The sequence below is a fragment of the Mus musculus genome, chromosome 8 (assembly GCF_000001635.26).
Source record: "Mus musculus strain C57BL/6J chromosome 8, GRCm38.p6 C57BL/6J".
In the NCBI taxonomy this organism is placed as follows: domain Eukaryota; kingdom Metazoa; phylum Chordata; class Mammalia; order Rodentia; family Muridae; genus Mus; species Mus musculus.
In genome coordinates this window covers 106,396,401-106,408,235 of record NC_000074.6, presented here as the reverse complement: position 1 = coordinate 106,408,235, position 11,835 = coordinate 106,396,401, and the positions used below count along the sequence as shown (strand labels likewise).

Genomic DNA, 11,835 nt, shown 5'->3' with positions numbered 1-11,835 from the left:
GGCAGGGTACATAAGGTTTTCAGCCACCATCCCTCAAATCTCCATTACTGTGCACATTTTAAAATTTTTATATTTTAATTATTTACTTATCTGTTGTGTTGCTGAAGACAAAGCTCAGGGCTCTATACACGCTAGGTGGGTGTTCTCCCAGGGAGCTTCCATAGCTTTTAATTTGCTGAGAACAGCATCACACCATGAAACCCAGGCTAGCCTTGAATGTCCTGTGTAGCCTAGGTTGGCCTGGAATTCAAGATCCTCCTGCCTCAGACATCTAGGTGTCAGAATGACAGGAAAGAACCACCATGCCTGGCTCTACTACCCTCTCACTTCTAACTATGGCGGAACATAGACCAAGAAGCAACTAAAGGGAGAAATGGCTTATTTTGACAGCGTGAAGTTCAAGAATTGAATCCGGAGAGCTCTGTCTGTCTTGCTTTGCTGGTGGGGACTTAATAAAATAAACTTTATTCTTGTGTTTATTTCAAGAATATTCTTTTTCTTTTTCAGAACAAAATCAAATCTCCAGTCTCCATGTGTCTGTGTTTTCTTTGTGCTTCCATTGGGTCTTGGTTGGAGGAGACATTATTTACTGTTTATAATACACTTCTTATCTTCTTTACTTCCTACAAGTGTTCTGTGTCTGAGGATCAGAAATCAAGGCCGGGTTCAAGGGTACGTAAAGATACTGGCATAATCAAGATTCATTGGGAAACTTCATTAGGAACGCCCACCTAGCGTGTACAGAGCCCTCAGCTTTGTCTTCAGCACACAACAGATAAGTAAATAATTAAAAAATAAAAATTTTAAAAATGGGCACAGTAAGTGTCTGGCAAGAGGGATGCATACAAGGCTCAGAGCCACCATCAAGGAGAGTACCTTCTAAGACAGTGCCACCAACAGGGGACCAAGTATTCAAGTGCTGGGGCCTATGAGGGGACACCCCACATTCAATCCAGAACACTTTCCCAGGAGGCTCTGGGTGCAGCCTCTCAACAATGGTCCATGTGCCTGAGCAGACTTTGACTAGACTGTATGATTCACCCTGTCCCCTTGAGTCTCTTTCTCTCTCTTGGAAGGGGCCAAGAGTAGGGGTCTCCTTAGTTGATGGAGGTTGGTGAACTGATCGTGTTAAATGTCTGAGCAGCTCAGTGAACTAGAGCCCCTGATGGAGAGAAAAAAAAGGCAAGCCTCCACCTGCAGAGCCCGGAGACAAGCGAACTATTCCAGGTTCAAAGACACTGCCAGTGGCTAGACAGTTCCCAGGAGCCTGACAGGGCTTTCTTAGCCAGCTTTCTCCCAGAGATTCCCTCGGGTGCTTGCCGTTACATCCACCCTCCACAGACTCTGCTGTTGAGCGTTCTGTTTGTGCCGTAGCACATCCCCGATCAAGGCAGTCTAAAACAATGGATGTTGTGTAGATTCTATATTCCCCAGATTCTTTAAAAAATAGTCTATTTGTGAATAAACATTATTATTCATATTTATACCTAAAATGCATGTGTGTGTGTGTGTGTGTGTGTGTGTGTGTGTATGTGTGTGTGTTATGAGATATGTGCATGTGGAGATCAGAGGAACTTTCAAGGGTTCATCTCTCCTCCCATCATGCAGTTCCAGGGGTCAAACATAGGTCATGAAGGATTGTTGGATTAATGGGTAATAGGCTATTTTGAGAGCACATCTGCTACATAAATTTGGCTTTGACCCTTGTATGCATCTTTCTTGCTATGTAAAACCCTGCACCACTTCGGAAATCTACACATAGTCTCCATTAGTGAGAGGAACCTTCGATAGATGTAGTTCTTCAACCTCAAGAAGACCCTTGGAGCCTCGGAACCGTAAGGCTTTATACGCTACTGTATAAGCTGAACGTAAGGTATTCAGTTATGGCAACGCAAAACAGACCTGAGTATCTGAATCTTTGCATTGTTGGAGGGACAATGGGAGTGCCAGCTTAAAAGCAGCGGTCTGGTGCAGGCTGTCCTTTCCAGCGAGGGAAGGATGAAGCCCTGTGGGTTCTCCCTGCTCACCCTCATCTGCTGTATGTAGAGCTGGTTCTGAACGTGAGATCATGCCTTTGGCCTCTTACTGGCTTTGTGACAGCTGCCATCTCTGGCGTGTCCGGCGGATGTTGTTTTGACTCCGAAGCCATCTTTTTTTACTTCCGGTGCAGGGTTTCCAGAAAGTGCTGAAAGGTCTGAGGCCAGCGCGGGTGAGCCGCCGCCGCCGTGGGCCATGCCTGCCTGCCTCTAATATGATTTGACTTGTTTTCCTGGCCAAAAGAACTCAGGGCCAGGAATGAAAAGCCTCAGTGGCAGAAGTGATGGCTCCCTGTGCTGCCCGCTGCTGCCCGGTGTGGTGTGGCTGGCGCTCTCTGCCCACAGGGTTCACTCTCAGCCCCGGGGAGCCAGGAAGGGAACATTTCCAAGAAATCAAAAACAGAAAGAAAGAAAAACTTCCTCTGAAACTGCCATCATCAGGCATTTATTAAACTTGAGTTGACTGGGGCCAGTTCTCCTGGTTGGCTAAAATTGGCTTGAAAAATAGAGTAATTTGTGGTTGTCAGATCCTAAATTAAATGATTCGAATACTACTGTGGCTGATTAAAGGACTTGATTCAATTTCCTCTTGACCACATGTTTTTCTGTGAGGGCAGAAGAGACACTGTTTCTGGAAAAAAAATACAGTATTAAGAGACTGCTTATTGGCTCTATGGGTAATGTTCAATAAATATGGTTCTCCCCTTTGCTCCTCACTGAAAGGTGAAACGAAAGAGGGAAGAAGAAATGATTATTGTGTGTTTAACTGTGTTTAACTCTCTGTCAAGCGGTTATGTAGATACGGCCTCAGGGTACCAGACAGGGTAGCTAAGAGAAGTTTAAGGACCCAAAAGGGTATCTAGGCAACAGTAACAAAGGTCAGCAAATAAAGAGTCAATGAGAGGGGGGAAAAAAAACCAAACAAACGGGGGCTGTGTTGGATGGTCTGAGAGAGATGCCCCTGCCACCTACAGCAATGGCAGAGGGACAGTCTTATGACAGCCATGTTAATACTCTCCCTTCTTGGGGACCAGGGCCAGAGGAAGCCAATCCAGAGACAGATGATACGTTCTGGTAAACAAAGGGAGCTGCCTCTGTAAGGTGAGGACCTCCAGAGAGCAGGCTGCTAAGCAGCTGCTGCAGGAAGGACAGAGGTCACAAGGTGTTTACTTAGCAGCTTGCTGAGTGGAAAGAAGCAGAAACTTCCTGACAGGAAGAAGTCCAGGGGGATGACAAAGGATTGTTGCCTGAGAGAGAAAGAGAGAGAGGGGGGAATATCTTGGGGTTCTAGGATTAAGGGGTATAATCCGCTGGCCCCAATAGCCCTCACCCTGGCTGACCTCCCTAGTTTAGGCTCATCCGACAAACATGCACACTCTTGATTGAGGTAGCCTAAGCAGGACACGGAGGACCCCAAGCAGAACACAGACTCAACAGACACCCGTCAGCACTAAACACCGGAGAACCCTATGATCATCTGTTTCCAGACAGTGAGTTATCTAAGTCTCAAAGGAACCTGATGAGACCAAAATCGTGAGGGTAGGGGATGGCCTTTGAAGGGTGGCCCGTGCTGGGGACGAATCAGGCTCACCTTCCTGGAGCCACCTCCCGTTGACCTTTCTCTCCCCTTGTTTTTGTCTTTGGAGTAAAGGAAAGATAACACAGCTTAGCTCAGCGGTTCTCAACCTGTGGATCGTGACTCCTTTGAGGTCCAACAACCCTTTTACAGGGGTTGCCTAAGACCATTGGAAAACATGGATATTCGTGTTACAACTCATAACACTGGTAAAATTACAGTTAAAAAGTAGCAACGAGGGCTGCAAAGATGGCTCAGTGGTTAAGAGCACTGATTGCTCTTCTAGAGGTCCCGAGTTCAATTCCCAGCAACCACGTGGTGGCTCACAACATCTGTAATGGGATCCAATGCACTCTTCTGGAGTGTCTTAAAGACAGCTACAGTGTACTCATATACATTATATATTATATATATATCTTAAAAATAAAGTAGCAACAAATAATTTTTATGGTGTGGGGGAGTCTTCTACAACATGAAGAACTGCACTAAAGGGTCTCAAAACATTAAGAAGATTGAAAACCCCTGCCTTAAATTGAGGCCAGGCTGCCTGACTCAGGGCCAACACACTCAAATTTTAGGCTCCTTCAAGAGCTTTCAAGATAGCAAGCCTTTGGATGGCTGTGGGAAAGGAACAGGTATAAGGGTGTCCAGAATCCTGCTTGACCCAAGGCTATGTGGAGGATGAAACCATCCTTACTGGATTCCCTCAGTTTATTAAATGAATGGTTTTAATTTACACTTCATTTTTGTTTTTAATATATCGAGAGTTGCCTCAGATAAGGCTCTAGACTCTAGTTCTCACTGCCAGATCACATACCGACTCTGATGCTTGCTCTGTGGCCACGAACTGGTCATTTAGCCCGTGGGTGTCTCCCTTTATTATCTGTCGGCTCAGAAGGATCGACCCCTCCCTATGAGTGCTGTGAGATTAAAAGGAGTTGTTGCTTGTGAGGGCTTGCGACAGATCCTGCCTTTGAAAACATCAGCTTGAAGTTTTATTGGGCATTTGTATTTCATGTCAAACATTTCTGCTCTGTCCTTGCCCATTTTTATGGAGGTCATTTTTCTAGTTACACGGCAGGAATTAATGCTAGAGCCCTCTCAAGTCAAGGTGGCTCTCTTAGTGGCTATGGTCCTCATAGTCTCTAGGGGGCGCCCAGGGCCCATTCTGTCTGCGTTGTGGCAGCCTGTGGGCTCTGGGCAGAGAATTCTGGATCCACCTGGCTAGCCTGGACTGACTGGGCTCTACATCCTGTTCTGCACCTTTACCGACCTAAGCATACTGAGTGAAAAAGAAACCAGGCATGGGGCTGCTAGACGTTTGTATGAGGTGTACTGCTTTGTCCCACCTTGGTTTGAGACCTTGGGTTTCCAGAAAAAAACAAAAAAACAAAACAAAAAAACGATGCTAGATTGTCTGGGTAAGCTTTTTCCCTCTTGTCTTACTAGCCTGGAGCAAGAGTGCGTGCTAGGGGGACCCCTGTGGGGAATGATGTGGTAAATAGAGACGCTAGCAACTGGGGTCTGATGTTAGTGGACAGAGAAAGCTGGCGTCAAAACTCCCATTGGGCCAGCTAGTTGGGGGTGGAGTGGGGTGCAGACTTCAGACGGAAACATTGTAAGTGAAGAGTGGAAGACGGGACACACTGAGAGGGAAACATATCGGTAGACATGGAGTCCCAAATTAAACAAACAAACAAACAAACAAATAAAAAACCAAAAAAAAAAAAAAAAAAAAAAAAACCAACAACAACCCCAAAACCCCAAACAAACAAAAGGAAGGAACCACGACATACTGAGCTGTAGCCCAGAGATTTGGTGTGGTAGGAATGTCACTGTAGTGCACTGTAGTGGCCATGACTCTACCAGGTCAAGTCTCAATGTGGCAGAGAGAGGAGCGAATTGTGACCAGGGTGGCTCAAAGGCAGGTCTTTGATGGGAGCAGAGGCAAGCAAAGGCCCAGAATTAAGGACTACCAAGAGAGAATAGCATGTAAGAAGCTCCAGAGATGTGTGCACGACGTTCTAAAGCACAGAACAATGGCTTCCAGAGATAATGGGAAAGGGGGATGGAGAATGGCGAGTCACCCCTAGGAGACTGTGTGGAAGCTGTGGTCAAGCAGGAGACAGCTTTGGCATAGGAGATGGCAGGGGACACAGAGGATGTCTGACAGAGACCCTCTGTTTTCCAGGATTGGAGGGAGTTGGGCAATAGGAGATGTCAGTAGGTACAAAGACAGGATGAGCTGATAAGGGCCGGAGGCTGGCCTCTCCCTCTAAGCATCTCATGGACCACCAGGCAGAGGTAGGGTGGCGTGTCTCTCCATGGCACTCTACTTACCAGCTTCTGTTCAGAAGGATCTGTCTCCCATTAGGAATCCTGTGCCGTGACAGGTTCTGAGAGCTAGTCACAACTCTGACTGCACGCCAAGGAGCCCCCTCATGCGAACACTTCTGGAAGCATTGAGTGCTATAAAGACCCACTGTGTGGCGTGCGGATCCCATTAGAGGGGAACATTTTATCACAATGGAGGCACAAGTAGGTTGTTTGATGGTAATTGCTTTCCTAAACCTCGAAGAAAAAATGCATTGCAAACCCACCACAATTAACTAGAGTGATCACATTCCTTTTTTTTTTTTTAAGCTATTTAGAAATATTAGCAACGGACTTGGTTTCCAGGTTGTTGTGGTGCTAGGGTTTTTTCTGTTGAATCCCACAACGTATTGTAAGTGCCTGAGGAGGGAGGAATGGGAAGATGTTTGCATTTTCCACTCAGCAGCCCACCGAAGCTCAAATAATAGCCTCGATGTGTAACCTGGGAGTTTAATATCCTCAAATATTTATAATTATGCAGAAATAGCCCTGAGAACCATTCAGATTACTCACAGCTGGATAATTATCTGTGTCCAATGTTCACAACCTCAGAACTGATTCTCAGAGTTCCGGTGCCCCTTTGTCACTTAGGGTGTGGGTCCATGGGATCTGTGGGCAAAAGAGATAGGGCGGAGGGCTCTCTCTGGCTCATTATAGCTCCTTCCCCTGCTGAATGTAAGTTCTCTTCTGTTTTCCCTGGGCGTGAAAAGTCCGGAAAAGTGTTCAGCCCCACTGGCCATAGGGCAGGAAGAGCTGGTGTGGGTTATGAACACACACATGGGGAACTGAGTTTAGTCTTCTCCAACCCACATAAAAATCAAGTCCTCACTGGGGACATAGAACCATGAGGACCCCTGGGGACTGCTGGCCAGGTAGTCTCGCTGAATGGATGAGCTCTAGATTCACTGAGAGACCTGCCTCAAAAAATAAGGTAGAAACAAAAACAGAAGGTGGAAAACAACTGAACACAACACACACACAAACACATACCGCACACAGACACACATGTATACTCAGAGATCACACAGACACACACACACACATACACAGACCAAGCACAGAGAGACACACAGATACACACAGACCACACAGGGAGAGAGAGAGAGAGAGACACACACACACCACACACAGATACACACACTCACAGATCACACAGATCCCCCCACAGACACACACACATACATACAGACACACAGATACACATAGACCACACACACACACACACACATTCACAGATCACCCCACCCCCAGATACACATACACAGACTACACACATATAGACACAGATACACACAGACCACACACACACACACTCACAGATCATACAACCCCCCCCACAGATACACATACACAGACTACACACATATAGACACACAGACACACAGACACACACACACCACACACAGATACACACATACAAATGCTACACACAAACCACACACACCCACACATATATACACATACACAGAAAAAAAACACACACACCACACAGACCACACACACACACAGACTACACACATCACACATAGACACACACACAGAGATCACACCACACACACACACACACACACACACACACACACACACACACACATGCACAGACACACAGACCACATAGACTGCACACACATCACACAGACCAGACACACACATACAGAGCACACACACACACACACAGACCACACATACAGAGAGCCACCAGGGGTGTCCTATGAAGTCTCAGATATTCCCTGAAAGGATTCAGGGGTCAGATAGGCATGTGAGGTGCTAGTTGTTCTCTCTGCCTCTGCACGCCATTGAGAGGCACAATGCATATTTTCTGTTAATTCTCTCTCCCCCTGTCTCTCTGGCTGTTCTCCCTGCTGCGTGCATATTTCTAGAAGAATATCAAGAATGATTTTCCCTGCGTAATTACCCGCCTCCTCCCCCACCCACCTCCACACATCTTTCAAAGTGGCAGCTTCTCTGATTTCTTTAAGTGGACTCTACTATGCAGTTACCAGGCAGGTGAATTAATTAAGGGAGCCTCCAGCCGTGAGAACTCTGGTCAGTTTTTCTCTCTCCAGATCTGCTTCCTCTCTGTCCCCTTAGAAATTATTCACCCCAGACCACCTTCCCATTGCTGCTGAGCTGGGGGGACATGGCTATTTCTCTAGACAGGGAGCAGCCATCTCTCTTGTCTGCTCTTCTTTCTTGAGGACTTAGGTTGCCCCGGTCCCAGAGCAGAAGTCGTAAAATTCCACTTTTGTGAGGTCATTCAGCATTTTCTCCCACTAGAACTCATAGGAAAACACCCAAAAAGAGAACAAACAACAGAATGGGTTGACTCATGTAATCGAAGAGTCCAGAGGGAGTCGAGGGTCCCTGCCAAGATTCAGGCAGGACACGCTTCACTGCTCTGGAATTCTCCCTGGCTGCCTGCCTCTGGCTTTGAGCTTCCTGTTGAGCCTTGGACATGTTTAACACAGCATAGGCTTAAAGTGTTCTGGACCCGGCCTCGCACTCGAGCCATCAGAAGATGGAGCAGGCCTTACTCTAGGTGTTTTTAGGAATGGTCCAGAGAACGTCTCCCCAAAAGACCCATCAAAATCCCTTCTGGTTCGGTGGGGACTGATCTATCCCTTACCTGATCGTTGTGGCCAGATGGATGGGACCTACTGATGATCCATCAAGGTCTTTATCTGAAACTGGGAACGAATGGGAAGGAAGATGGAAGGGTGGACACCCCTACACAATGTAGAAGACCATAACAAGAGAAGCAAAAGTTGATGCCCAACCACCCACAACAGTGGCTGTCCATTCCTGTAGGAACTTGGATCCCTTCTTTTCATGGTCCAAGAAGCTAAGCTCTGCCTCTTTCTCTGGGTTCACCTGCCTGGTGCACTTGCCCTCCGCATCCCGAGTACAGATGACTACCTATGTGTCCTCCAGAGTGAGCAAAAGAAAGAATTATGGGTAGGGATATGGGAGTGTCAAGCTAGCCATATGTAGCTGTGGGACTCTCATGAATCAACAGACAGGGCTGGGATCAATGGAGCCAGCTGGACAAAGGGGACTAGGAACTGGAGAGACATAGGTCCTCTTCCACAGACCTCCCTTCTAAGGTTATCAGAGAAAGGAAGAGCGTTTACCACTAGAACTATGGTTGCTTGTCACATCAGTAACTTTAAGGACAATTTGATGAGATTCTGGGATCATTAATGGGATAGAATGGGTACTTCAGAGCCCACAGTTGGACATAGCCCTGCCAGTCCCGAAGTAGCACACTTAGTAGATTTACGTCACAACAGGGTCAGAATAAAAACAATGAAACCCCATCATCACAAGTGGGAGCACGGCCAGGGTGATGGCTCCGTGGACAAAGATTCTTGCTGCCAGGTCTCAGGACAGGAGTTTGATCCCCAGGACTCACACGGGGAAGGGAAAGAACTGACTCCTTCAAGTTGTCCTCTGATCTACACATGTGTGCCACGGTGCATGTGAATGAACACATACAAATAGAAACAAAAAATAAAATGAATACTAATAGAATAAAATAAGAGATGCCTCTTCTTGTCGTCTCAGCATCTTTGCTAACCTCTCTGCAGCCAGAACTAACCGTGGGTGCTTTCCAGAGCCGTGAGGGATGCCAGGCAGTTTTCTTTTACAAATGATTTGTGACAAACTCGTGCAAACATGCCTGCTTCCCCCTAAGAAGAGAAGACTTAGAGGAAAGAGTCCCTCCCACATTTTCCTTGTGAAGAAGCCTGCAGCTTGGACACAATGTTCTTTTTCCTTGAGGACTCCTTTTAGTGAGAGGAATATGTATTTTTTTTTCTCATCTTTACTAGAAGAAAAGTCTGCTGTTTTAAATATTTGAAAGCTGGTATACCATCCTCTTCTAATCAGTATGTTTAGCTCTGGGGACATAGACTCCTGCTACATCTGGCTAGGTTTAGCATACTGTCCGAGCTACCTGTCCAGCAATGCCTAAGACTGAGTTGGGGACTCAACTGTGCGCCACACACATTTGCTAGATTCTTTGGCATTCTTTTACAAATTATTTGACTCTGTCTCAGTAACCCAAGATGAATACTGAACTGAACACTCTACCAGTGGGTATTCTGGCTATTCTTGAGAATTCCTTCCAGAGGGATTCTCTTATTTTAGAGTCAAGATGAGTCATGAAGACATTCATTGACAGACCAGGGCTTCTGGGCATTACCACCCCATGCTAGGCATGATGATGCATGCTTGTTCTTTCAGTACAAAGGAGGCTGAGGCAGGAGGATCACGAGTTAAAGGCCAGGCCAGGTCTGTAAGAAGGTGTGTGTGTGTGTGTGTGTGTGTGTGTGTGTGTGTGTAAGAGAGAGAGAGAGAGAGAGAGAGAGAGCACGCAGGAGCCTCCTTGGCATGACTTATATTGAGCACTTCTGACCCCATGCTGGAACCAGCCACTGTCTTAACATAGGATAAAAATGTCCTGGGTTGGATGCTCAATGCTAAACCTGGAAGAAGTGCTCACTCTTTCTCTACACCTCAGGATACGGAGCCCTCTCAAACACTGCCAGAGAGAAAAGTCATCACTTTCTCTCCCAGGCTAACCATTCTGTCGCCTTGGTTAATCACTCCCAAGACAGTTGGAACTTAAGGAAACCATTCAGGGGCACCTGCCCTATAGTCATAAGTATCTGAGCTAACATCTGGGTTCATAAGTAATCTGAGGGGGACCCACATCCAGAAGTCTGGGGTGCTCTGCCATGGGCACCCCTTGCTCTGTTCTGTCTGTTAGTGCAGCTAGCTGCTGGCAATTAGATGGAGTGTGGGCAAAGGCCAGTGAGATGCTGAGAGTTACAAGACAAAGAAGTGTCACATACAGCATCCCCACATGCCATTCTGACTACAGCCTGCAGGTAAGGGCACGTGGCTGATGGGACCCATGACCTCAAGAGCTTTTAGACCCACACTTTATTTTCTAGTAATACGTGGGTATACTGAAAATATGAATATTGGGCCTGGGTTCTCTAAAGAAGGATTAAAACCTAGATACTACCCATAGCCCTTCTAGGAAAGGCTTTTATTTGGCAATGACCTCCCCCCTTCTCTATGACACTTTCATGACCATGGCTGTCATGGCCACATGCAGACAAAAGGTTATCAACTGTCTTAGCTCCCCTCTCACATTCTGATAGGATTTGCTGAGCTATCTAGTAGTGTGGATGTGGGAGAGCGGGTGGGCTGACCAACTCAGCTACCACTCAGGCCCAGATCCAGGGTTTTGAATTGGCACACCCCAGCATCTAACTCATCTATGAGTTGCTGGAGCACATGAAAGGACTGGGCCTACAGATCCAAAGCTGCAGAATCTCCATGACACAGGGCAACAACAGAATATCAGAGAAGAGTCCTGGTGAGGATCCAGTATTGATGGTGTAGCAGAGACCAGAGGACAGAGGCTTCAAAACAGTCTAATGACTCATTCCAATGAACATTCGCAAATAAAGAGCCGTGGACAAAAGAGGTATTCAGTGGGACACACTGTGACACACTACAGCCTCCACAACAAGAGGCTTTTAGTGCTTATTTTTTTTGTTTTTGTTTTTGTTTTTTATTTTCGCTTGGGGGGGAGGATTGCAAGGGTGGAGGGTGGGCATGAAGGGACAGGGAGATGAGTGGGATTGGAGTACCTGAGGAGAAACTCACAAGGAATGAGTAAAAATTTAAAAAAGAGAAAAAGATTTCCTGAGCTAAATAAGTCCCTATTATAGGTAAAGTACCACCAGCAAGATGAAGTTCCCACTTCTCTCTGGGCAGGCTGGGTTCATTCCTCACTGTGTTTAGCAGGAAAATGAACACACGGTACTGTCTACC

At 46.6% G+C, this 11,835-nt stretch overlaps 1 long non-coding RNA gene across 1 annotated transcript; it reads right to left on the bottom strand.

Moving 5' to 3' along the window:
* Positions 1-1,832: 1,832 nt before the first annotated feature.
* On the bottom strand, positions 1,833-8,191 carry Gm34026. The gene is made up of 3 exons (XR_387995.2): positions 7,986-8,191; positions 6,499-6,594; positions 1,833-2,667 (listed from the first exon to the last, which is right to left on the bottom strand). It is a non-coding gene; the product is annotated as a predicted gene, 34026 (long non-coding RNA).
* Between the last annotated feature and the right edge of the window lie 3,644 nt (positions 8,192-11,835).